The 25,594-nt window shown below is 36.1% G+C and overlaps 1 protein-coding gene across 16 annotated transcripts in view; it reads right to left on the bottom strand.

Annotated features, from left to right (window-relative positions):
• LRRC4C (leucine rich repeat containing 4C) overlaps positions 1–25,594 on the bottom strand; it is a 1,216,832-nt gene that overhangs the window by 714,465 nt on the left and 476,773 nt on the right. For 14 of the 16 annotated variants that reach the window (XR_009564875.1, XM_060303337.1, XM_060303330.1 and 11 more), the window contains exon 3: positions 2,437–2,518. The gene's annotated coding sequence lies outside the window, so the exon portion shown is untranslated. Of the gene's footprint in view, positions 1–2,432; positions 2,519–25,594 lie in introns of all 16 variants that reach the window. The other 2 variants (XM_060303327.1, XM_060303338.1) reach the window with 1 other exon arrangement.

The raw sequence follows: 25,594 nt of genomic DNA, 5'->3' as shown, positions 1-25,594 counted from the left end.
AAGAACTCGAAAAAGAATAGATACATGTATATGTATAACTGAATCACTCAGCTGTACACCTGAAACTAATACAGCATTAATCAACTATACTCCAATATAAAATAAATTTTTTTAAAAAAGTAAAAAACAGTCAAAATGTCCATAAACTGATTAATTGATTGATAAATGAGGATTATTTATACAATGGAATGTTATTTGGCAATAAAAACAATGAATTACTTATATATGCTAAAACATGGATGAACCTTGAAAATGTTTAGCTAAGTGAGAGATGCTAATTACAAAAGACCACATACTGTATGATTCCAATATTATCTGGATACGTCTATTCTGAAGTATCAAGAATCAATGGAAACAAAATACACTGGTGGTCACCCAGGGCTGTGGGCAAGTGTCAACATAGGGTTGGGATAGGGGAATAACTAATAGGTACAGGCTTTATTTTTGGGGTAGTGAAAATGTTCTAAATTTAGATTGTGGTGATGGTTGCAAAAGTATAAATATACTAAAAACCATTGAATGGTACAATTTAAATATGTGAAGTGTATGGTTTATGAATTATACCACTATAAAGTTGTTAAAAATGATCAATAACTTTTGCCCTTTAAACATCTGTCTTGTATGAAAAACAAATGTGTAAAGCAAACAAATTTATAATGTGATGAGTGCAATAAAGTGAAGGTATTTCAAAAAAAAATCCACTAGGATATATGGGCTGCTTCCCACCCAGGCAGCCAGGTAATTGCACCTCAGAGCCACAGGTGTGTGATGGTCCCATGAGACCAGAAGGAAATACAGCAGGAGACCATATGGGAAGGGGAGAAAGCTGTCCATTTGGGAAGAATTCTGAGGAGGAAGCAGGTGACATAGGCCTAAGCCAATCAATATACTGCATCTCCATGGTCACAGTGATTGGCTTAGCAATGTGCATGTGACCCACTCAGAGCCAATGAGACTTAATGACACCTGGAAATGCTCTAAGAGAGAAGGCATGATTCTCTCCTGACTGGATTTGGAGCTGAGGAGATAGAGAGTCTGGAGATACTGTCTCCTCCTAGCCAGAGTAAGGGAAAACCTGGAGCTGACTGGGGCCACCTTGGATCTCCTGACATCTTAACTATCTCAGTGGAAGAACCTCAAGATGGAGGGAAATTGAGTCCTGATGACATTGTTTGAGCTCTGAATCCAGCCACGCCTGAAGTCAATGCGAGTCCTGGGTTTTCAGCAAGACAATGAGTTCCCCTTGTGCCCATTAGAACTGCACTCCTATGTCTCCTGGGGTGGGAGAGATGACACAGGTGTTCCCTGAGCAAGTTCTGACATCTGATACCCTTAGGATTCCTGATATGGAGGTGGATCTGAGATAAACCCAGTTGGCAAAGGCAAGCTGCTCAGGCTCAAAAGGTCACCAGAAGTTGTCTTACAAACATCCAGACCATTCTGAATCATGGTGACCATTCTTGACCCCAGAGTGGGAACAAACAACTTCAAGTTATGAATTTGAACTCTAAGATCAACACCAAAATACCAGCGTTTCTACTGCATATCACCTGTAGAAAACAGCACACTTTGAGAAGCATCTCCTTAAAATTAAAGTTGAAACTTCAACTTAAGATTTAGAAGAGCTTTCAGCTGGAGAAGGACAATAAATTAATTGCATTATTCCCACAATTACTAATTTAAATGTGTAAAGTGTCACTGATTTTCCCTTTAACAGAATGGGACAAAAATATATAAAACATATTCAAAAGACAAAAAAGAAAAAAAGGGATGAACGTTTTAAGTGGCTAAATTCCACTCAGGAACAGGCAGGGGCAGGCAGCCTAGAAACGTGGACCATCTATGTTATATCAGCAAACAAGCATGATCCTTGTCTGCATGGAGCAATTGATCGCATGAAAGGTACATAAAATAATCAAATAATTACACAAATACATACTAACTTGACAATTGGCAAGGTAAGTATGGCAGGACATAAAGTTGATAGAGAACAAGAGGGTTAGGGAGAATTGTCCAGTTGGCTGACGTTGTATTCAGGAAGGCAAATAAAACTAAATGTGGTGTCTGAGGGACCAGAATGACAGAGAAAGATAAAAGGAGGGTGAAGAATGGGTTCAGTAGGAATCTGGGAGCAGACGAAGTGGGAATATATGCAGCTGTGGTCAGAAAGCAGGCTTTCAAAGTTTTACTAGAAGCAGAGCAGTTATCAGAGACAGTAATTCCCGCTAAAAATGGAATGTGTATCTTTAGAGGAGAAATCAAGCCTTTGTCACAGGTGCACACACAAACCCCTCTCACCAGTGAGAGCTTGCCCATGCCAAGGATCCAGCAATTAGCCATATTAATTCACAAACAGTCTATATACTCCAAAGCACTTTAAGTCATATATAGGACAATTTTTCTTTTTAAAACGCTGTTAATTTTGTACTCACATACATTCAGTGTGTCAGACGTTCTGGTCTGTTTGGTCCCACTCTCCCTGGGTGATCTTGCAGCCTCACAATACAGAGAACCATTTCTAGGAAAGAGATAAAATAAAAACACATTATATTTAAGGAAGTTAGAAAAGAGCCCAAGCAAAATTATTTGAAATTATAATCTGCCTAATGGAGTAACCTACAGGGAACAATTTATATTTCCATATATTTTTCCAAGGGTACATTCATGTTACACTATGTCGTCCTTGAGGCTTTTCCCAGAATATAAAAGGCTTTTTAAAAAATGATAGTAATTATAATATTTGGCTCTGGATAAATATCTCACTTTATCAAGTTTTTCTTTCTACTGGACTGTTGAGCAAGATTTTCCATAAAGGCAAAAAAGTGTATCTACCGCTATTTTACCCCCATTCTACTTTGCATACTCTATTCCAGTCAAATGAATTTACTCCTCATCCCTGTACATATTCTGCCTTCTTGTACCTCTGCGGCATTTCCTGTGCCATCTTATCTGCCTGAAATGTCATTATTCTTTTGTCCATTCCCATTTCCTACCCAACAAACTTATAGTCATTCTTTAATACCCAGCTCAAATGTGACCTTCATTCCCTCCTGAAGCTGCCTATCAAAATTAATTTCTATTTCATCTATCTATATATATAGTGCCACAGACTGTTGATGGTCATGCATTATGAGACTTATAACCTATGCTCCAAATTCTGTCTCCCTGCCTTTGAGCTTTAAAGGCAGAGAGAATGTTTTTATCTGTGTTTCTGCTGTTGCTGTATTATTTTTGCTGTATTCTTTTTCTTTAATCACCACCTTCCCTGTGCACACAATGGACATTCAAATATAAGGAATAATTGTTCTTTACTCTATCTTGGTGTAAATCAGACATTAGTAATGCTGTAGTCAAGGCCTTACACTACGCCAATCTGATACTCCTTTTCAATTAAAATACTTGTTATACTTGGCTTCCAAAACATCATTCTCTCCAGTTTTCCTTCTTCAATGGATTACACTTTTTTTTTATCTCTTCTGAGGTTTTCTCCTCATTTCCCTAGCTTTGTAATAATACAATACACCACGGCTCACATCTTGAACATCTCTTATTTTCTATTAGACTAACTCCCAACCAGATCCAATCCAGGCTTAAACTTTTAAAGAGAATCCTTACATCTGGGATTGCCAAATTTCTATTTTAGTGCCGAACTCTGCATGAGTGCCATACTTATAAGCAACTGTCTACTTGCTAGACCCACTGTGAGTTCTAATAGGCAATTTAAAATGAGCATATACTGAGCTTACTGTCACCACCAATTTGCTCATTCTACAGTTTCTTCTCAGAGAAACAACTTCATCCTACCATTTTCTCATTCCAAAAAAACTTGACTCCACTCTTTCTCCCATACTCCATAGCAAGTGTATTAACAAATGCCATTGGTGCTAACTTCAAAATGTATCCAAATCTGTCTAAACTATGACTGCTTTTCTCCATCTTCACTTCTAATATGCTGGTCCAAGTCACTATAAGTTCTGTTAAGTTTTATTGCAATGGAGACCTACTTTATTCCTTCTTTTTGTCTATTGTCAAAATAGCATCTAGGATGATTCTATTAACAGGTAAATCAGATTATGTCTTTTCTGTGCTCAAAAGCTTCCAGTAGCTTCCATCTCATTCTAATAAAAGCCCAAATCTCTAAAAAGGGTTGGTGAGATCCTACACAAGTTAAGCCCATGTTAGCTCACAGACCTCTCGTCCTTTTTTTTTTTAATTGAAGTATACTTGATTTACAGTGATTCAGGTATACAGCAAAGTGATTCAGTTATCCATGTACATATATATACATATTTATATATATTCCTTTTCAGATTTCAGATTTACTTGAAGGAGTTTATTCTTTTGACATGAGAGAACCTAGGTTCTAGTTCCTGTTCAACTGTGTTTTGGTTATGTAACTTCAGTCTAACTGAGTCTCAGATCCTTAGCTATGAAACTAGTGTAGTAACATCTTCTCAATTGCTTTCCCAAGGGAGCTGAGGTAATAAAATGGGACAATCAGTAAAAATATTATTTGAGTATCAAAAGGTATTAAGCAAGATGTGATAACTTGAATATACAACATAGTTGAGCCTTACCTCAATCCTCATACAATTGTGTATTGTTACACTTTACGCATACAGATTAGTTTCAGTGATTTTCGGAGATTTGACTTAGTTCATAAAGTCAATTTTTGCTGAACTCCGTATGGAAGTTGGATCTTTAGACTCTAAAGTAGGCCATTTTATACCACAATAACTTTTATTAACACCTAAAAATAAGTAATTTATATCTGCCTGATTTATAGAGCCAGAAAAATACATCTGGTACATACAATATCTAACAGTTTGGGGCACTTACTGTACACAGAGTACTACCCTAAATGGCTACCTGTATTATTCTATTTAATTCTCAAATAATGCTGCATGGTTGCAGCTGTAAACATCTCCATTTAAAAATGGAAAAAAAGACATAGATAGATTAAGCAATTTGTACAGGGACACACAACTAGTAAGTAGTGAAATTGAGCTGTTAACCTAGGTACATTTGTGACACAAAAACTATTTTTAATTCAAAATTATTATTTTTTCTTTTTTTCCCAATTTCCCTGAGATATAATTGACATATAACATTGTATACAATTAAAGTGTACAACATAATGATTTGATATATGTACATATTGCCACAATATATATGATTACCACAATAAATTTAGTTAACATCCATCACTTCACATTGTGGCTTTTTTTTTCCTGGTGATGAGAACTTTAAAAATTGACTCTATTAGCAACTTTCAGGTGTACAATACTGTATTTTTAACTATAGTTATCATGCTGCCATCCTGAGAATACTTCATTTGGAGCCAATACAGTAGAGTTCCTAAAAGCCATTCACTTTTACACCTAAATGAAAAAGTTTAGTACCTGTAAGCCTAATAATGAGTTAAAAAACAGAGTAACTGATATTATGATAACATTCTTTAGGATCTGGCTACTTCACAGCATCTAGTTACTTGAGAGAGACTAGTTACTCTGTCTCCCTAGTCATTCACTCTTCTTTGTAATTGCCTCTGTGAACTGATTCATTGTGATATTGGAGAGTAAGAGCAGTAATTCACTCTGTGATTATTACCAAGAGCCAATAAAATAGTTATGACAAATATCAGTCTAATTGGAAGTGTCACTACTAGAGTCACTTAAAAAGAATCACTTGAGAATATTCTATCAGTAATGATCGTGCATTAGCGGAAGGGGGAGAAGAATGAATGAACAAGCCCGAGTCCTCCTCCAGTTATGACAGTTCATTTCCTTTTGATAAACAACTATTCTGGCATGAAAAAAAAAAACCCTAATCTACCTCTGACCTTTCTACATTTGGTCCAGAGCACTACAATGATTCTGAATTCTCATATAAATAAGTTCCAAGAGAAGGGTAAGGAAATCCTATAGATAATTCACTCTACTTGACAACAAACTAAGGAATAATTTTAGCATACACTTATCCCACACCAAGTAGAGACTTGATTCAAATCATTATCACTATAATAAAAATCACAGCAGTATGTAGAATATGTTGAACACACACAATGTGTTCGATATTACGGTTAGCACGTTACATGATTTATTTTGATTCTCTGTTGTACAGATTGGTTTGGAAATGCCATTGCGCAGTTTGAGCCAGGTAGGGCATCTTAGGTAGATAAACATTACATTCCCCCAAATATAATCTAAAGTGAGGCAGACTCAAGAACACTGAGGCACAAATGATGTGATGGCCTGAGATTACATATTAATATCATATCTACAGAACTTCCACACTGCCCTCTACCGTTCTCACCAGACTACTCTGCTTCCCACAGCCCCCTTCAGTTTCTCTGTCTTACCTCAGAGAAGATAAGAGAAGGTAATTTATCCTTAAATGGAGAGAATTATTTAATTGTATGGATTTCAAGCTCGAGAAAATGCTAGTAAGACTCCATCTTGCAAATGTATATTTTAGACACAACTGGGAATGGATAAAATTCCACAGCTCTGCTGAAGGTAAGTGAGTGGATGGCCACATAGGACTGGGGCAAGTAAATATCATCCAGATATGAAAAAGATAATCATATAATTGCATAGTATTATATAAACATGCTCATGATATAATATCACATGAAAGAAGGGAATTTCAAAATGGCATATTTTCTAAATTTATGTACATACTATATGTGTCCACGTTCAAGGATGAGATAGGAAAACAGAACAGTTTTCTCATGATTTGTAGGGCATGATGTAAGACTGAGTGACACATCCATTTTGACCATTAATGTCTTTACAAAATTGTTTGTGATCTGAATTTTGAAAGTGAGATTTAATTTTAAAAAAAGGATGGCATAATGACACTTCTGAAATTCAGAGATGCTGTGGTTTTGGTGCTTACAAAAATTATCTCCTCAGAGCTTGTTATAAACGACTCTTAAGAACCACTTTCAAATTGTTATATCATTTTTGCACAACATAAATCCTAGCATACATTCCAGTTAGTAATTAACCTTAAATACTCAATTTTTCCCTTAGAGATCAACTTACTGCATGTAAAGAATGGATAATCTGAAAAATGAAAAATGCCTTTATTTATTCATTCACTCATCTATTCATTCAATACACAGTAATTAAGTGCTGACTGTTTTAGGTACTATTTTAAGAGCTGAGGATGTAACAGAAAATAAGTTAGTTTGTAACTAGTTTGGGGGCCTATAATAGGCCAGAGCTAAAAGTTAACTCTATGAAAAGGGAAAAGTCTCAAGAAAGGATCTGAAACAAAAGTGTTCCCCTAGTCCTCACTGAAAAGGCTGTAAAGTGGAGAAAGTTTACAGTGTCTTATTCCTGTGTCAGCTTTCTGAGCAAATGTTTACAGGAAAAAAAATATGTCACAGAAAATAATTTAGAAATAGTTTTCCAACTATGCTCCCTTTACTCAACCACCTAGTCATCAGAACATCTGTTCCAGCAGAAGGAAAATATCATGAAGGCAGGGGCTGGTTTGCCACCACATCTTCAGCACCAAGGACAGTACCTGTGCTGTGTCCATGATGATCCAATCAAGCGGTTCTGCCCACTCCACATTCTAGATTACCTTGTTCAAAAATGAGTCAGATTTGGTTCTCCTTTTCAAGGGCATTAGTCCAGGTGGCTAATTATAGTCGTTTATAAAGCACCTTCTATGTATCAGACATACAATACCTGCTATTATTTTAATCTCATGTTACCACAGCACCATCACTTTTTTTTTACTTGACCTCACTGTGCCTCAGTTTCCTCATCTGTAAAACTGGTAATGATGATACTTAGTTACTGGAGTTCTTGTGAGAAGTAAATTCCTAGTATAAATAAAGTTCCCCATGGAAGTGCCTAGACTCACAGTATGTAACATACAAGTATATGATAGTATACTATTACTTGAAGCTCCTGGTAACACTTTGAAATAGATGTTATTATCTCTATTTTACAGAAGAGGAAACAGATGCAGGGTAACTAGGGAATCGGACCAAAAATCCCATGGTCCATACATTGCTGAGCCACTGGTTTTAGAAATGTTTCTCCAGTCTTCTCTTCCTCCTGTCCATACCCTTGCGGACACTATTAAATCAGACCTTAACCACTTCTTGTTTAGACTTTGTCAGTAACTAGCTTCCAAGTCACCCTTTTTCTAGTTTTATATACCGTCCTTTACATTTTTTAAACTGTCTCCTTCTGACATGTTTTTTAAAAGTATTTATCATAGTACATTATTTTCCTCTGTGTTAGAAGCCAAGTGGCTCTCTATTTCCTCTAGAGGAAACTGCAAAGCTCTTAGAAGAACACTGTATGCTTTCGATTTAATAGATTATTGTTCAAATTTTATAGTCAAAACACTAGACAATTAAACTAAGATTAGATAATCAAAAAATTAGGCAGATCTGGGTTCAGGCCACTGACGATCCATTTACTAGTTGTACAATCACCTCCAAGTTGTTTTACTTCTCTGATTGTTAGTATCTCATTTGGAAAATTGGGATGATAGCATTTAAGACATAATTTTCGGTACACATAATAGACTCAGTAAATGGTATTTATTATTATCATTATCTATAGAACAAGAACAAGACAAAACATATTTAGGAGATTATACTGAAAAATTCTAAGAGAGACCCCAAGTATGAAAAATGGAGTGGAACAAAGTAAATAATTATCTGGAATCAAGCAATGACATAGGATTTTAGTTGGTGGCCAAACCAGTGTAATTTTTTGTGAAGAGAAAATTTAATGGTAAATGGAATATTTAATTATTTTTTCCTTTCTAGCATAAATAACCCAACAACAAAGAAATAATAAGTTCTACTGCTGTATGGATCAGAACAGGTTTGTAATGGATTTACCAGTAATGAATAGAAATGTTCTATATCCTTCTCCTCACTTGAAATATTAAGAAGAATTACTATGTGAATTTATAGCTCTCTAAGAATATGCTTTCCTACTAATGAATGTTCTCATATAGATTTTACACATGCTTATGTTAAATATAGGTTAACTGACAGAATATTTTGAAATGCTCAGAGTGATTAATCAAGGCTGCTTCATTTAGTGATGAGAGATATTCAGTGAGATTTCAAGATTTAAAGTTTAGTTAAATTAAGTTCATAAGCATAAAAACTCATTTGAACTCAAGAAAATATTTTGGGCCTATAGAAGCTGAATGGCAATACTCTGAAACACAAGCCTAGCATTAGTGACCATAAACTAACTCCCAGGTATCCTCACATTGATTGGCAGTGTTAGCTGAGGAGTTAACACACAGTTTTGCTTGTTTTGACCTAAATAAACGCATGTTAGATAACATCATAATTTTAGAATTCATTTATGCAAGTTCATTAAATACTCACTAAGTACCAAACAGTATACTAAGGGCTGAAAATAAAAGAATACAATGTTTTTCCTAATTTTACTGGCCTCATATTTGAAAAGTAAAATAACAAATGCAATATTTTATTCGTGCTGGTATGTGTACAGGAGAGAGAAAGGCACCCGCAGGGCTATATTTACTCAGGTCCATCAAGAAGCAGACACCAAGATGGGAATAGACATATAAGAAATTTATCGGGAAAGCCTGTGAAGGATAAAGGGGAATGATCAAGAGAAAGACTGGAGAGCCTTCAAACTATGGCAGAAGTCTGACACGTGTAAAGGAGAAGAGAAGGACAGAAGGTTGGATGGAAGATTCTGGAACTGCAGCACATTTTTAAGAAAGACTCAGCTAAGCCAATGGGCAGTCCTAGAGCTACAGTTCCCCATCAGAGGAGTCTTGTAGTTCACAAGAATGGGCCTGAGCCAGTAGCAGTCACTGGCTGGGAGCAGCCCAATGGAAGCACAGCCTAGTAGCAAAAGCCCTGGTGGATACAGAAAGCAGTAGCTAGGGCTATCAATCAATTATGTTTCCAGCAGCAGGCCAAGGAGCATACTTTGATGGCTGGCACCATGAAGTGGCCAATTTTGCTTGTGGTCCAGAACTTCAGAAGGGTTTTGAAAGATAGGAATAGGAATAGGAAGTCACAGGGTAGACAAAATGGGTAAACGCATTCAGGAATGAATCAAATGCAGAAAAACATAAAACAACATGGCGAGTATGGCAGAGTTAAAGTAGTGCATTAGGCTGGAGGATGCACTCAAGGGCGTTGGCAGGCAGGGCACCAAGAAGTGAGACTAGAGAGGGAAGCAGGATTCTGACCAGGGAGAGGTTGGCAAGTTCTAAAAAGATGCTTGGCTTTACTCTCTATATAATGTGAAGTCATTGAGGGATTACTTCTGTGCACAGTCCATGTGGGGTCTACACTGCAGAAAGAGTCCTGAAGGACAGAGTGTGTTCAGATGGAGAATTCAAAGAGTAAAGGAGAGGGAGATACCAGTAATAAAGACAAGGTAGTATCACACAGACCTGGGTCCCCAAACTGGCTCCACCACTTACTAACCATGTGACCATAAGCCAGTCATTTAATGCCCAAGAGCCTGTACGACTAATTTCCTATGTTGGCAATGACACACTTAACTTACTTCACAGAGACAGAAAGATCACATGTATAAAAGGAATAGGGGCATGCTGAGGAGGTGTTGAAAGTAGACATAAACCTACATTCATACTCTGGCCTATGTGTGCCTATAGTTATATTTTCTGTAAAGTTCTGTAAAATTCAGTTTTCTTAATTATAAAATGGCAACAAAATCATATCTATCTCATGGAGTCATTCCTTATGAGGTGATACCAGTGAAGTTTTAGCTTACTCCTTGGGAGTAGGAAATGCTCAGTGACTAAGTGCTCATGGGTGTCAGGCATACTTGGAATGTTCTGGTCTCACAGAATCTCTGCAGCCAGCTGATTTTCTGCCCCTGAGCTTAGAGGAGCAAATTGATGCTTGAAGAGTTTAAGTGAGTGGTTCAGTGCCACACAAATCACTGTACTGGGTTACAATTATCTGTTGCCTGACTTCAAAATGCATGTTCTTAACCACGATTCTCCATTAACTCCATTCCAGTGCTAAAAACATTCTTATCATCCTGCCAAAGAAAATGAAATTTTAAGAACTCACTTGTTATTTAGAGAAGAGCTAATACCTATCCTTCTCAAACTCTTGCAAAATATAGCAGAGGGAGCAATACTCCCAAACTCATTCTATGAGGCCACCATCCCTCTGATACCAAAACCAGTCAAGGATGTCACAAAGAAAGAAAACTATAGGCCAATATCACTGATGAATATAGATGCAAAAATCCTCAACAAAATACTAGCAAACAGAATCCAACAGCACATTAAAAGGATCATACATTATGATCAAGTGGGGTTTATCCTAGGAATGCAAGGATTCTTCAATATATGCAAATCAATCAACGTGATACACCATATTAACAAATTGAAGAATAAAAACCATATGATCATCTCAATAGATGCAGAGAAAGCTTTCAACAAAATTCAACACCCATTTATGATAAAAACCATCCAGAAAGTAGGCATAGAGGGAACTTTCCTCAACATAATCAAGGCCATATATGACAAACCCACAGCCAACATCGTCCTCAATGGTGAAAAACTGAAAGCATTTCCACTAAAATAAGGAACAAGGCAAGGTTGTCCATTCTCACCACTACTATTCAACATAGTTTTGGAAGTTTTAGCCACATCAGAGACGAAAAAGAAATAAAAGGAATCCAAATTGGAAAAGAAGAAGTAAAGCTGTCACTGTTTGCAGATGACATGATACTATACATAGAGAATCCTAAAGTTGCTACCAGAAAACTACTAGAGCTAATCAATGAATTTGGTAAAGTAGCAGGATACAAAATTAATGCATAGAAATCTCTGGCATTCTTATACACTAATGATGAAAAATCTGAAAGTGAAATTAAGAAAACACTCCCATTTACCATTGCCACAAAAAGAACAAAATATCTAGGAATAAACCTACCTAAGGAGACAAAAGACCTGTATGCAGAAAATTATAAGACACTGATGAAAGAAATTAAAGATGATACAAACAGATGGAGAGATATACCATGTTCTTGGATTGGAAGAATCAACATTGTGAAAATGACTCTACTACCCAAAGCAATCTACAGATTCAATGCAATCCCTATCAAACTACCAATGGCATTTTTCACAGAACTAGAACAAAAAAATTTCACAATTTGTATGGAAACATAAAAGACCCCGAATAGCCAAAGAAATCTTGAGAAAGAAAAATGGAGCTGGAGGAATCAGGCTCCCAGACTTCAGACTATACTACAAACCTACAGTAATTAAGACAGTATGGTACTGGCACAAAAACAGAAATATAGACCAATGGAACAGGATAGAAAGCCCATTGATAAACCCATGCACATATGGTCACCTTATCTTTGATAAAGGAGGCAAGAATATACAGTGGAGAAAAAACAGCCTCTTCAGTAAGTGGTGCTGGGAAAACTGGACAGCTACATATAAAAGAATGAAATTAGAACACTCCCTAACACCATACACAAAAATAAACTCAAAATGGATTCAAGACCTAAATGTAAGGTCAGACACCATCAAACTCTTAGAGGAAAACATAGGCAGAACACTCTATGACATAAATCACAGCAAGATTCTTTTTGACCCATCTCCTAGAGAAATGGAAATAAAAACGAAAATAAACAAATGGGACCTAATGAAATGTACAAGCTTTTGCACAGCAAAGGAAACCATAAACAAGACGAAAAGACAACGCTCAGAATGGGAGAAAATATTTGCAAATGAAGCCACTGACAAAGGATTAATCTCCAAAACATACAAGCAACTCATGCAGCTCAATATCAAAAAAACAAACAACCCAATCCAAAAATGGGCAGAAGACCTAAACAGACATTCCTCCAAAGAAGATATACAGATTGACAACAAACACATGAATGGATGCTCAACATCACTAATCATTAGAGAAATGCAAATCAAAACTACAAAGAGCTATCTCCTCACACCGGTCAGAATGGTCATCATCAAAAAAACTGGAAACAATAAATGCTGGAAGTTGTGTGGAGAAAAGGGAACCCTCTTGCACTGTTGGTGGGAATGTAAACTGATATAGCCACTATGGAGAACAGTATGTAGGTTCCTTAAAAAACTAAAATAGAATTACCATGTGACCCAGCAATCCCACTCCTGGCCATATACCCTGAGAAAACTATGATTCAGAAAGAGTCATGTACCACAATGTTCACTGCAGCTCTATTTACAATAGCCAGGACATAGATGCAACCTAAGTGTCCATTGACAGATGACTGGATAAAGAAGATGTGGCACATATATACAATGCAATATTACTCAGCCATTAAAAGAAACGAAATTAAGCTATTTGTAGGGAGGTGGAAGGATGCAGAGTGTGTCATACAGAGTGAAGTAAGTCGGAAAGAGAAAAACAAATACCGTATGCTAACACGTATGTATGGAATCCAAAAAAAAATGGTTATGAAGAACCTAGGGGCAGGACAGGAATAAAGAGGCAAATGTAGAGAATGGACTTGAGGGGGAAGGGTAAGCTGGGGCGAAGTGAGAGAGTGGCATGGACTTATATATACTACCAAATGTAAATAGATAGCTAGTGGGAAGCAGCCGCATAGCACAGGGAGATCAGCTTGGTGCTTTGTGACCACCTAGAGAGGTGGCATAGGGAGGGTGGGAGGGATATATGGGGACATATGTAAATGTATAGCTGATTCACTATGTTATAAAGCAAAAACTAACACATCATTGTAAAGCAATTATACTCCAATAAAGATGTTAAGAAAAAAAAGAATCATTCTCTAAATCAACAGATTATCAGCAAACAAAGGAATATGATATTAATAGCTGGGGAAGAGTTTAAGCCTTTAACATTAATATTTGTCATAAAAAAACTTACAATTATTTAGTATTCACAGATGCCTCAGCAATACATTTGGATCATATAATTTGAAGAGAAGGTATTTTATCTTCACCTATCAGTTGTGAGACTTTTATTTTCAAGAATAATTTTAATGACCGCCCCTCTGAGGCAGTTCACTTTCAATACCTAAACTTATAAATTTTCAAGACTTGCAAAACACAGATCCATTATTTTCCCACCTTCATTGGAAAGGAGACAAAGAAATTGCCTCTGGCATTAAGAAACCCATGGGCTGAAATAACTTGAAGCCTGTTGATTCTATTAACAATAGCCCACTTTGGACAATTTAGCTAGAACCTCTGTCTCCCAAAAGCTCTCTGCCTGGGGAGTGACATAGGTTTTTGAGGTGCTTGCCCTTCCCCTGCACCTCTGGAAAGCTTAGCAGTTAGCTCTCAGTCCTTGGATGATTCTGTAGATATCTGATAGGTTTGATACAATCGCTTGATCATTTTTTTTCCCCCTGAAATTATGCTCCAGAAAAGATCTCTGTGGATAGTTTTGAAGCATAAGTCAAGACTATTCTTCTGTTCTTAGTAATCTTGGCCCATATATTAACATATAATATAACATTTAACTTGACTTTTGACTAATGCTCGCCAATAAAAGAGATGGCACATTTCACAATGTAGACTTCTACATTGTTCCTATTCATCTCAGCTTGTATATCCTCAATGTTCATATGCAAGTTGAACTGGGCATCAATGCTCATTTTGTCTGTTGGAAGAGCCATGCTCTCCTCCATGACATTCATCTTGGCCGTCTCTCCCACTGGCCATACTCTACCAAATCAGCTAGTGAAACACCTATTTTTCTTCCTAATTTGATACCAAATTCTGACTAATTTACCACAGGAATTAAAGCAAGATAACCTTTAAATCGACTATGTAAACCCATAAAAATTATAAGCAGCGGAACACAATCTTACCGCTTAATACACAGTATGTGTTAGAGTTTCTATGACCCCAATTTAAAAACTCATGAAACAGGTACCAGTCACAGGCATGAAGGTGACTATAAATTCTTTCAGGAATCCTTTCAAGACAACCTTTGCTATTAAAGTGAATCAGCTGTGGCCTTCAGAAATTCAACATCTTCAAGGAAGAGAGGAACAATGAGTATACACTAACCACCCCCCCCCAACTGCCCCCTCACCAATTCTACCGGTTTTGCTTCTTGTGGTTTCAGTTACCCAAGTTCAACCATGGTCCAAAAATATTAAATGAAAAAAATTCAAAAATAAACAATTCACGAGTTTTAAATTACATGCCATCCTGAGCAGCGTGATAAAATCTCGCACAGTCCAGCTCTGTCCTGCCTGAGACGTGAATCATCTCTTTGTTCAGTGTTTCCTGCCCGTTAGCCACTTAGTAGCCTTCTCAGTTATCAGATCTACTATCAGGGTATTGCAGAGCTCGTGTTCAAGCAATCCTTATTTTATTTAAAAATGTCCCCAAAGCACAAGAGTAGTGAGGCTGGCAATTTGGATATGTCAAAAAAAAGTCATAAAGTGATTCCTTTAAGTGAAAAGGTGAATGTTCTTGAAACAAAAAAAGAAAAAAAAATCATATGCTAAGATCCTATACACAATGGGGCACCATGATGGAATCATAACATTCTTCTGAAGAGCACTAAAGCACGAAATGAGATAATCTTTATACTCTTCCCGGCTCTAAATTTCTATGACCACGTGATTATTTCATTATACTTCATATTCCTTCCATCTTTCTCTTTCCTACAATCTTCATTTATTGAGCACATAACATATTCTCCACACTGGCAACAAAAAAGAGAAAAGACAGTTAAATACCTCAGCCTGCTAAAACCCTTTCTTTCCCAATCAAATACCACTTATCTGTTTCTATCTCCTCAATATGTCCAGTGATTTTCTCCTAATCTCAGATATACGTGCACTTCTCTTCTGGAACTGATTACCTTTGTCTCTTTGTATTATAATGATTGTTTCTACTTGTCTTATCCCATCTGTTAGATTACAGTATCATCAAATTCAGAATTGTCCCACTGGTCTTTGCGTATACATGGAATCCTATAATAACAGATATGATATGAATTGTATATTTCTAATTACTATAATAATACTATATAGTACAAAACTGAACATTACCAAAAAAACTATATAAAACTAAACAATACAAAAGTATATGAGTAAGAAAGAATGCTTCATCTTGTCCCTCACTGCCCTCATACCCAAGTAAGTTTACTTCTCAGAGGTAGGTAATTGTTAACATTTTGGAATACATCTTTCCAGATTTTTTCTATATACACACATACACATGGGATCATTTTACTTTTTTTTTTTTTTTTGGAAAACAAAAATATCAGAGCCTGCTAAATATATTGTATTGCAATTTGCTTTTTTTTAAAAAACTTAATATATCTTGAGCATCCTTTCATGTCAGAATATATAAAACTATCACATTCTTTTTAAAGGCTGTGTAATATTTTTGATGAATAAGTGCATGACTCAGTACAGGATGAGCCCAGATAGGGTCTTAGTAACCAATATCCTTCCACTAAGGTGAAACATTAGCTGCAATGTAGAGAAAGTAATGGAAATAATGTAGCACTGTTCTTCATAGAAATAAGGCCATTGTCATATATAATAAAATGTGGAGGGTAGAGACAGGGAGGTAAGCTGTGCATTGATTTTTCTGGAAAATTTGACAGTGAATTGTTTTATACTATTTCTGCTAAGCTCTCAAGTAAAAAGCTACAAAAAAGAAGGAAGACTTGTTTTCCAAAACTCTTCCCAGATAAGGAAATGGTTCTATATTGAGACATATTGCCTAGGATGAGACAACTGGGTTCAATACTGAAGCACAAGTTGTGTGATATGAAATTCATTCTACTGTGTTTGTTAGTTCAATGTGACAGGGAGGAGGAAACCAGGGGAATGAAATGAAGAAACCATTTTTTCCTGATGCAAAAAAGGTAGTGTAGGGCTTGTGTTACAAAACAAGACAAGACAGGCTTGGCGGAAAGTAGGTCACTAGCATGTGTTTACACAGATTTTATTATGTACGTAAATTGTACATATAGCCATTCTGCTGCCTAGAGTTATAGAAAAATTAATATGTTGACATTTAAATATTTTAACTTGTATCTTAAATCTCTGGAGAATTTGGACGATATTCATAATAGCGTGCAACAAGTTCTACTGTAAGAGAATCGTTTATAAACAAATAATCATTAAACGATATTAATCCTAAAAGAAAGTGCTAAATGAAGGGGTTTTTTAAAGGTAAAATTAAGAAGAGGATCAGATGTGACAATATCCCAGTAGGACAAGAAGACAGAAGTAGTAGTGATAACACTACCTACTGACAGTCACATTTTATTGAGTAGAGCACAGTGCCTGGAAGTTTAGTTTCTGTAGGCAGACTGCCTCAGAGTTAATTCTGGCTCAGAATTAACTAATTAATTAATTAATTGCTGCTTCTATAGCCCTGGGAAAGATATTTAATTTCTCTATGCCTCAATTTTCTAATCTGTGAAATGGGCATAAAAGTAACTACTTCCTGATTTGGTTTAAGAGTTAAATGAGTTCATACAGGCAGTGTTAGATTATTATTTTTTTAGCATGACTTGCTGAGAAAAATTAGTTAATGTTCATTTAATTCATATGTGGCACGCATATAATGCCCAAATCTTACATGCCATTCTCTTCACCCTTTCAATGTTATTATAAGGTAGACATTACTATTCTTTAAGAATGGTGAAATTAGCAATCCAAATGCCAAAGAAACATACACAGATAGAACAGCTAAGAATTCAAAGAACAGGGATTGTACCCAAGCCTTTGTGCCACCAAAGGCCAGTCTCTTTAGACCACAAGATGGCTCCACAGAGAAAACATTTTCAACGTTTACTTTGGGGACTTGGAAGCATGTAGACTGGCTTTGAAACAGTTTTCCTTCCCCCCTTTTATTTCATATTACTATTTACTCTAAAACAGAGGCTGACTTAAAGGTTCTAATACTTTTCTCTTTTGGCCACGCATGTTCCCTCTGAGCTCTCTCACCCTTTTAATCGTGGCGTCTTCTCCTTTCCTAGAATTAAGGTATCCATGTATTGGAGGGGTAGCCTTTCAGCAATGTAAATTATGTAAATAATATATTGAGACTGGCCAAACATGAAGCCCACTGGATGCATCTATGATTAGGGTGAAGCAAAGTAGATGGGCAGAGGTCTTCCTGTACTTGCAAGTCAATAGTTTATTCAAGGCATCTCTGCATAACTCCTCTGTCCCTAGTATACACCTCTTACTTTCTACCCCCAGCCACAAACACATGAGCACACACATACAAGTGCATGAGGCGTGCATGCTTTTGCTTTGCCTGTGTCTGTATATCTCAGATGCTTTTACCCCTACACAGTTGCAAAATCAACTCCTTAAAAACAGGGTAAATAGAGTTCTCTGCATAAAATAGTACTAATAAGCATGCAAAGGTACTAATGAGGAGGTCTTCATAAAATAAAATTTTTCTAGGTTGTTTCTTCTTTAAGGTGTAAGGATTTTTGTTTTAGACTTGAGACACTATCTTACTTTTATGACACAGTTTATTAGAAAGCTCTCCAGAGAGGGATCCTATTTAGAAGATATAAACTCTTATGGAAATAAGGTAAGGGAAGTATGGAAAAACAAATTGTCCGGTTTGCATATCCTCGAGGCCAATTGCTGTATAGTAATAGTTTTATAATTTATTACCAAGGCTTTTTTCCCCTTTCCTGACTTTTACAAGGTGGGCAGTGACAAAGACATGTACCACCTACCCCTCAGTTCCAAACTTTAACCCCATCTCTTTAACAAAGGCCTCCTTGATTCTTCTAACTCATTCCAATCCTCACCTTCTCTGGACCTCTGAATACATTGCATTATAATTGGTCTTGTCACCCTAATGAAGATGCAAAGCTGTGTGTAATTTCATATACCTATTTTCCCCAATAGATTTTACATTTCAGAAAAACATCACGATGATTGACAAATCTACTTTCATGCTTTCAACATCCTGCCCATGCCACTGGATACAGTGAATACTTAACTTATGTCCATTAGATAAAAATGAACCAATGGCTAAACCAGCAAGGAATTTATCTTCCCAACCAGCTTGGGAAATCTGGCATAGAGAGCAGGAACCTTCGAAATTGTCCAGGTGCAGTCAATAACCTTTGAGCATCCTTGGTCCTTTCAATACCATTCTTCCCTGTTCTAGAGTAGCAATCAAGGCTAACCCTAGGATAACACATAATTTTAATACTTTCAAACAAACGTTCTCATATTTTCTATCTTATTTCATTATGTCACAGAGAAAAGCTGCATGCTACTGCACCTTATATAATTCTTAACTCCAATGTGATCAAGAGTCTTAGGAATTCACTTAGGGAAAAATCATAGATCTACCCCAAAACAGTTAGACATTAATTATAAGGAAGTCTAATAACACAGATGAGAAACTAGAAACTTTTCTGCTCTCTGTCCACACAACATTAGGGCGGTATTGCAGCAAAGCCTGTCAGGGCACACACTGCAAAGGCCTTTTCTTTCTTCCTGCTTTTGTTCTAGCAATCATTTAAAACTTTTCTACTATGCATAGGATCCTCTTGGCACCAACCATATCTATACGTAAATTTAGGTAAAGTTAACATCTTCAAAGCACAAGAAATAAGAGTTGATTTATACATTTTGGATTAAATGCCAAAATAAAAATCTTGGAATACAGGCAAGATACTATACAATCAAAGAGTGTCTTATAATCAATTTGTTCCATAATTTTGGAATTTAATATAAATGAGTAAATTGAAAAGCTACAATTATTTTGCTTCTATAATATCATCTTGAAACTAAAAATTAGGTCTGAGGCAGAAGCATGATTCCAATCACAGTGGCCAACACGTACAGGCATTTTTCCATCTGGAGAGCGCTCTTATTTTTTTTAGTAGCACTTGGAGGACTGGTATTATAAGGATGTTAATACTACAGGATCACTTTTTAAAGGCCTAATTTGTGATTAAATTGAGGCTATTTCAAGTATGGCGAACCCTGTCTAAATGTAACAAAATAGCCCAAATAATTTAATCATGAAAATACAGGAACGTGTTACTGTGTGGTTGATGCAATAATAGAGCGTTTCCAGTGAGACAGCAGGTGAGTAGTTCTGGATCATCCCTCCTAGATTCAAATGTTGGCTGTGGCTTGGCACCAACATTTGCAATTTTTTTCCCCAGCAAATATCATTGGAGATGACCTGGGGTATTGACTGGCTGGGGGTTCTTCGACAACAGCAGAAATTCCAGAAATTCTGCTTAATTTGTGACCATTTCCTCAGCTTGATCCCCAGAGACTGGGCCAGAGAACCTTGGGAACAACATAGAGATCATATTTTTGCCTACCTTTCACACCCAACACCATTCTAGAAGGTGAGACTTTTTTAAATTGAAGGATAGTTGATTTACAATGTTATATTAGTTTCAGGTGTACAACACAGTGGTTTGATATTTTTATAGATTATATTCCATTCAATGTTAATATAAAATATTAATTATATTCCCTGTGCTCTACATTACATCCTTGTATCTTATTTATTTTATATCTCTGAATCCCCTTTCTTTATCTTGCCCCTTCTCCCACCACTCTCCCCATTGGTATCCACTAGCTTGTTCTCCGTAGACTGTTTCTGTCTTGTTACATTCACTCATTTGTTTTATTTTTTTAGATTTCACATATAAGTGACAGCATACAGTATTTGCCTTTCTCTGACTTACCTCAGTAAGCATAATACCCTCTTGGTCCATCCACGTTGTTGCAAATGGCAAAATTTAATTCCTTTTGTATGGCTAATATTGCACTGTATATATATGACACATCTTTTATTATCCGTATGTCTGCTGATGGACACTTAGGTTGCTTCAATAACTTGACTATTGTAAATAATGCTGCTGTGAACATTGGGGTGCACATATTTTTTCATTTTAGTATTTTTGTTTTCTTTGGGTAAATACCCAGGAGTGTAATTGCTGGATCATGTGGTAGTACTATTTTTAATTTTTTGAGAAACCTCCATATTGTTTTCCATAGTGGCTCTACCAATTTACATTCCCATCAACAGTGGATGAGGGTTTCCTTTTCTCCACATCCTCACCAAAATTTATTATTTGTTGTCTTTTTGATGATAGCCATTCTGACAGGTGTGAGGTGATATCTCATAGTGGCTTTGACCTGCGTTTTCCTGATGATTAGTGACGTTGAGCATCTTTTCATGTGGCTATTGGTCATCTGTATGTCTTCTTCGGCAAAATATCTATTCAGGTATTCTTCCCAATTTTTAATCTTTTTTTTTCTATATTGAGTGGTATGAGCTTTTAATATTTTGGATATTAACCCCTTATTAGACATATCATTTGCAAATATCTTATCCCATTCAGTAGGTTGTCTTTTGGTTTTGTTGATTGTTTCCTTCACTGTGCAAAAGCTTTTAAGTTTAATCAGGTCCAATTTGTTTAATTTGCTTTTATTTCCCTTGCCTGAGGAGACAGATCAAAAAAATATTGCTAAGACAAGTCAAAGAGTATACTACCTATGTTTTCTTCTAGGAGTTTTATGGTTTCCAGTATTACATTTAGTTTTTAAATCCATTTTAAGCTTAGTTTTTATGGTGTGAGAAAACGTTCTAATTTCTTTTTTTTACATTTAGCTATCAATTTTTCCCAATATCATTTACTGAAGAGACTGTCCTTTCTCTATTATATATTTTTGCCTTATTTGTCATATGTTAATTGACCATAGGTGTGTGGGTTTATTTCTAGGCTCTTTATTCTGTTCCATTGATCTACATGTCTGATTTTGTGCCAGTACATTATTGTTTTGATGTCTATAGTTTTGTAGTATAGTCTGAAGTCAGGGAGCATGATATTTGCAGGTTTGTTCATTTTTCTCAAGATTGCTTTGGCTATCTGGGTTTTTTTGTGATTCCACACAAATTTTAAGATTATTTGCTATAGTTCTGTGAAAAATGTCATGGGTATTTTGATAAGAATTGCATTAAATCTGTATATTGCTTTGGGTAGTATCAACATTTTAACAATATTAATTCTTCTAATCCATGAACATGGGATTATCTTTCCATTTATTTGTATCATCCTCAATTTCCTTCATCAGTGTCCTAGTTTTCAGAATATAGGTTTTCACCTCCTTGGTTAAATTTACTCCTAGGTACTTTGTTCTTCTAGATGTGATTTTAAATAGGATTGCTTTCTTGGTTTCTCTTTCTGATAGTTCATTATTAGTGTATAGAAAAGGAACAGATTTCTGAATATTAACCTTGTATTCTGAAACCTTACTGAATTCATTTCTTAGTTCTAAGAGTTTTTTTGTTGAGACTTTAGGTTTCATATATATATATATATATATATATATATATATATAAAATCATATCAGGTGCAAATAGTGAGAATTTTAATTCTTCTCTTCCAATTGGGATGCATTTTATTTCTTTTTCTTCTTTGATTGCTGTCACTAAGACTTCCAATATGATGTTAAATAGAAATGGCAGGAGTGAACATCCTTGCCTTGTCCCTGATTTTAGAGGAAAAGCTTTCAGTTTTTCAGCACTGAGTGTGATGTTAGCTGTGGGTTTGTTATAAATGACTTTCATTATGTTGAGATATGTTCCCTCTATACCAACTCTGTTGAGAGTTTTTATTATGAATACATGTTGAATTTTGTTAAATACTTTTTCTGCATGATGATCATTTGATTTTTATCCTTCATTTTATTAATGTGGTATATTACATTAATTGTTCTGCAGATACTGAACTATACTTTCATAGCTGGAATAAATCCCTCTTGATCATGGTGTGTGATTCTTTACATATATATATATATATATAGTTGAATTAGGTTTGCTAATATTTTGCTGAAGACTTTTGTATCTATATTCATTAGGGATATTGGCCTGTAATTTTTTTTTTTTTTTTTGTAGTGTCTTTGACTGGATTTGGTATCAGGGTAATAGTGGCCTCATAAAATAAATTTGGGAGTGTTCTGTCCTCTTCAATTTTTTTGGAATAGTTTGAAAACAATATACATTAACTCTTTATATGATTGTTAGAATTCCCCTGTGGATCCATCTGGCCCTGGACTTTGGTTTGTTGGAAGTTTTTTGGTTACTGATTCAATTTCAATACCAGTAATCACTCTGTTCAGATTATCTATTTCTTCCTGATTCAGTCTTGGAAGACTGTATGTTTCTAGGAATTTATCTATTTTTTCTAATGTCCAATTTGTTGGCATATAACTGTTCATTCTCTTATGATTGTTGGTATCTCTGTGGTATCAGTTGTAATTTCTCCTCTTTCATTTCCTATTTTGTTTATTTGGGTCCTCTTTCTTTTTTTCATAATGAGACTATCTAAAGATGTATGCATTTTGTTTATCTTTTCAAAAACCAGCTGTTGGTTTCATTGATCTTTCCTATTGTTTTTGTTTGTTTTTGGTCTCTATTTTTTTTTTTTTTCCTCTCTGATCTTTATTATTTCCTTCTGGAAAGGGAAACTTTTAGCCCACTCTTCTTACAGAACAAAGGCTATGTGGAAGATGTGAAACAATTCTAAGTAAAGTGATATTAAAAGCTGTGTTACCTTCAGGTTTTTGGGGGGTTTTTTTAAGATTTTTTTTTTTTTTAATGTGGACCATTTTTAAAGTCTTTATTGAATTTGTTACAACATTGCTTCTGTTTCATGTTTTGTTTTGTTGGCCACAGGGCATGGGGGATCGTAGCTCCCTGACCAGGGATTGAACCCACAACCCCTGCATTGGAAGGTGAAGTCTTAACCACTGGACCACCAGGGAGGTCCACCTTCAGGTTTTAATTTATGTTACATCCATATTACAAATACTGTGAGGTGATGCTTTGAAGACTATCACTGATATAGAAACTGACTCATGAGAGATTCAATATTTATAAACAGGGAGTGGACTTATAATATGGTATATATGAATGTATTGTGGAGAGATCTAATGAGAAACTGGAACAAAATACTTTAAACGCTTTTTCTAGGAGGAAATAGAAGAGATGATTTTCATTTTCTTCTTTAGAGTTTTCTTTCTTCAAAATGTTCTAATGGGGCCTCCCTGGTGGCGCAGTGGTTGAGCGTCCACCTGCCCATGCAGGGGACACGGGTTCATGCCCCAGTCCGGGAAGATCCCACGTGCCGCGGAGCGGCTGTGCCCGTGAGCCATGGCCGCTGAGCCTGCGCGTCCGGAGCCTGTGCTCTGCAACGGGAGAGGCCACAACAGTGAGAGGCCCGTGTACCGCAAAAAAAAAAAAAAAGTTCTAATGATGTTGCATTATTTTCCTCACCATGGGGGCGGGGGGTGGGGGGAAATGTACCCTTTCGAAGATTTAAAATGGGAAATAAATACCTCTTCTTTTAATTATAATCTCTTTACCCAAAATTATAATCTAAAACTAGTGTAGAGAGTTAGGAATCTGGCTTGATGGGCAAAGACTCCGTTTTGAGATATATGGAGTCTGCTTAAGCTTACGGAATGTTCTTTCTGTTTCCAAAAAGTGTCTTAAAACACATTGGAAATTGACGACTATAATTCAACAAAGATTCTCCTTTGCTTTAGCAAATTCTGACATGTACTCAAAGTAGTAGAAAGAGCTCTAAAACCCAGGAAGCTCTTCATTTTATTGTGACTCTCTTTACAAAATTTTGATCAACGCCTCTGCTTCACCATAGAAAAATACACATGGGAGACAAATTGCTTTGTCCAGTGAGTCAAGTTCCATATGAACATTGTGCAATTCTCAGTCACATGCTTCGATGGAGTCTTCTCCAAATTAAAATCTGAGGTTATATTGACACAGCCCTGAAGCCAACTGGCCTCTTTGGCTTTCATTATATTCCTATGTGCTTCACTCACAAAGGGCCAGACTGTAGATGAGAAAGTGAAGCTGAGAGCTCTTGAACTAAGAGCCGTGGAACGTTACATATCCGAGGGTAGTGCAAGTGACTGGGATGCCTGGAACAAATAACTTTCTACTGATCCATTGTGAAAATTCAGCAAACTCAATAGCCCTCTGAATTCCTCATTTCATTCCTGGAGACTAAAGTTGATTCTTGTACTTATTTGCTGGCTAACATCCTGTCCAGAGTCTTTTAAGAAAGGATTCTTATAAATTATCAGCAACATTCTGCCTGAGTTTCAGTGCTTTAGATAGTGAGCACTGCAATTTGCTGGCTGACACTGCAATAGAAAATATTAACTTTCTGGCATTTCCAGTTCAATATTCAGAAAGATTGGGCACTCTTTAACACAAGATCTGCTATGTATTTACCAAGGGACCTTAAATGAGATGACTAGCAAATGGATCTAAATTTCTCATTTGTATTAGGGGGATAATATTACCTTTTTTATGCCTATCTCATGGAGTTTTGGTGAAGAAATAAGAAATTGGAATAACTTGAAAATATAAGAAACACAGTATTATGTCACACTAACTTCCACAAACGTCCCGATATGTCTACCTGAAAATCAACAAAATTCCTGATTTATCTCTTCTCTGATGTTGCTACTTCTATACTTTTATAACAAGCTATTTTGTACTGGCACCCTCTTTCTCTCTCATTAGTATAAACTCCCTCTAC

The sequence above is a fragment of the Globicephala melas genome, chromosome 8, assembly GCF_963455315.2.
Source record: "Globicephala melas chromosome 8, mGloMel1.2, whole genome shotgun sequence".
NCBI classification, from domain to species: Eukaryota; Metazoa; Chordata; class Mammalia; order Artiodactyla; family Delphinidae; genus Globicephala; species Globicephala melas.
The sequence above is the reverse complement of the archived record's forward strand: the minus strand, read 5'-3'. Positions and strand labels throughout refer to the sequence as shown.